We start from the raw sequence: 2,846 nt of genomic DNA, 5'->3' as shown, positions 1-2,846 counted from the left end.
GTGCAGGTGGGTGCTGGGTTCAGCTTCCTTCCCTGCCACGGCCACTGTTCTGGGAGAGATCCTGGAGCGAGCTCATCTGCTGCTGTGGAAGGGCATGGTTGTGCTCCAGCCAGCAGCTGAACTCCTGCAGGTTTCATTTGAAGGGAAATAAAATTCTGACCTTGTTTATTGGAGCCCAAGCCCCAAGAGCAGGTGGGACCTGCTGTCCCTTTCCTTTTCCCAGCTGCTGGAGCAGAGTGCAGGATCCACAGTGCCTGAGCCCTCAGAGTCTCAGCACAGTAACCGGAGGCCCCAGTGCTGCCAGTGCCATTGCACGTGTCTGACGTTTCCAGAACAGTGGCTCCCCAGGACACCTTCCCTAAGTGTTTCCCTAAAACATCTGCCCTCTTTTCTTTCCATAGGATTGTTTCTCCTTCCACCTGACACCTGGCTCTGCACTGGTTCCAGTGATGACAGCTCTTGGCCGGTGACCCAGCCCCAGGATGGGACTCCCTGTTCCACAGGGACTGGCCTTTGGTAGAACTTCCCCCGGGGCTGCAGCCCCGGCTCCCCACGTGGGCTGGGCGGGCGTGGCTGTGCGGCAGCCGCGGGCCCTCGGCGCCACCGCTCCGTGTGCATGTTGCACTGTCCCCGCCACTTCCCTCGCCTCCGGTTTGCTCCTCCCCATACCCGGGATGTCGAGGGGTTCAGCTGCTGCTCCCGCTCCATCCACAGCTGCTGAGAGCAGCTGAGGGAGGTTCATGGATCTGCAGTGAGGAACCACTTAAATGGACTGGGAGTGCCCTGGCTGCCAGGGCAGAGGCTGCCCTTGTTGCCGGGGAAGGGGGCAGCTGGGGCAGAGGAAAGGGAGGAATGGGAATCATGTTTAGGTCCTGCCACATCAGCTGCTGGTGCGTCCTGTGGGTAACTTCCAGGGAGAGCAACTGCCTCGCATGAGAAACTACCCAGCCCCAGCAGCCCTCTGGAGTGATGTAAAAAGAAGCATATAATTCAGGATGCATTCAGGAAGTAGAAGGCAGGGAATGCAATTGCTATTTCATAGTGAAATATATATGTATTATACTGTATAGATCTTTCTGCCTTTGTCCAGGATGGAATGTAGCAGGGGAGGGGAGCTGGCAGTGTAGAGTCTGAACCAGAGCCCTTCTCCCCTTCCTTGGCACCAGGCTGGACTTTGCAGGATCTAGAGGGATGGGATGTGTGCACAGATCACAGCAGCTTTCCCTTGCTGAAGAAGGTGCCCCAGCTGCTCAGTGTCATGCTTTGAGCTGTGGTCTGGGCACCTCTGGGCTGTGCTGGGCAGTCTCTCATTGGCTGCCCTGCCCTGTCCAGGAGCCTCTGGCTGGACTGAGTAGCTCATGTGCAGCCTGTGTGGAGGCCCTGCTATATTCCCATGGCAAATCCCCCTTCCCTGGCCAAGGCTCTTCCCCTGCTCAGCACTGCGTTCCTTATTCCAACCTCATTTTTTAACTGGGACTGGAGCAGAGGGATCCATGCCAGAGCAGGGCCTAGATGGGCTGGCACTGCCAGCTGTAGCAGGGGCTGGGCAGGCCCTGGGGGTGACACAGGGCTCAGGCTGGGCCTTAGAAGAGCTAACAAGCACATTATGACCTTGCAGCCTGGATGGGCACAGAAAGCCCTGTCAGTGACCAGCCCCTGGGTGGGAGTTCACTAATAAAAGGATGCAGATGAGCTGCTGTGACTGGTGCCAGGCTGGAGAGCAGGCAGCCTCAGGGCCTGGCACGTTTGGTGTCTGAGAGCAGCACCAGGCTGTTCTGGGAGGTGCTGGTCGTTCTGGGACTCAAGGTCAAGAGGTGTTTATGAGGAGTCAAACAGGGCACTCAGGGAAAGCCCAGCCTTTGAGACCTTCAAGCCCCAAGGTGCCAGGGCAGTGGACCTCCTCCATCCCATGTCATCTCTGGCTGCCCTGTAGCTCAGCAGTGCCAGTGGCACTGGGCAGGCAGCTCCTCCCCCAGCCCCAGCGCCTCCTCAGGGCCCCTGATACCCTTCCACTCAGTTGTTACCAGTTTGGGGTATTTTTGCTTATCCACTTTTACTTAACATATCTGTTGGTTGAGTTTCTATAGCAGCCCAAGCCCATTTTTTCTCAGCACTTGCTTTCTCTGGACCAGAATGAAGCTCTTCTCTCCTGATTGCCTGGGGCTGATGTGTGTCTGTGTCCCGTTTCTCTCCTGTCCCTTACACAACCCAACTCCACTACTCGAGCACATCCCAAGGGAGCTGTGACTGGTCTGTGTCCTCCTACCACCCTGTCCTGAGGTGTCAGCCCTGTCCCCACCGTAGCCCATTATTTATTGAAGAACCTCTCGCTAAATATCTTCAATTAAACCAAACCTCTTTTTTGAGTTGTCTGTCCCTGCAGAGAATCCACCTCTGACCAGCTGCTTGTGCTCTGCCCCACAGCAGGGTGACCACAGACCCTTTTCTGTGGGGTTGGGGGGATCCTGGAGGAGCTGCTGCTGCTCCAAGCCAGGGAGAGAAGTGACAGGGAAGGGGAAGCAGCTCCACGAGGGCTGAGCCTGCCCTTCCAACGTGACTGCAGGATGGGTGGGTTTTCCTAAGGCTCAGCTGCAATGGATGGGGCCTTGTGCAGCTGCAGCGCTGGGCTCCTCACTGGCTGTGCCCACTTCAGCCAGCACCAAGGCCCCTCAGGCACAGCCAGTGCTTGGGAGGTGCTCCTCCACCTGGGACAAGCTGCTCCCAGCCCCTGCCTGGAGCCCTAGGGAGCACAAGCCATTCTGGAGCAACCCAAACTCTCAAGGGCTGTAGTGGTGCAGCACCTGAGCCAGCCCACACCTCTCCTGCCACCCACAGCTCCAGCCCCT

This window comes from Vidua chalybeata, chromosome 16, assembly GCF_026979565.1.
Source record: "Vidua chalybeata isolate OUT-0048 chromosome 16, bVidCha1 merged haplotype, whole genome shotgun sequence".
Classification (NCBI taxonomy): Eukaryota; Metazoa; Chordata; class Aves; order Passeriformes; family Viduidae; genus Vidua; species Vidua chalybeata.
This window is presented reverse-complemented; position numbering follows the sequence as displayed.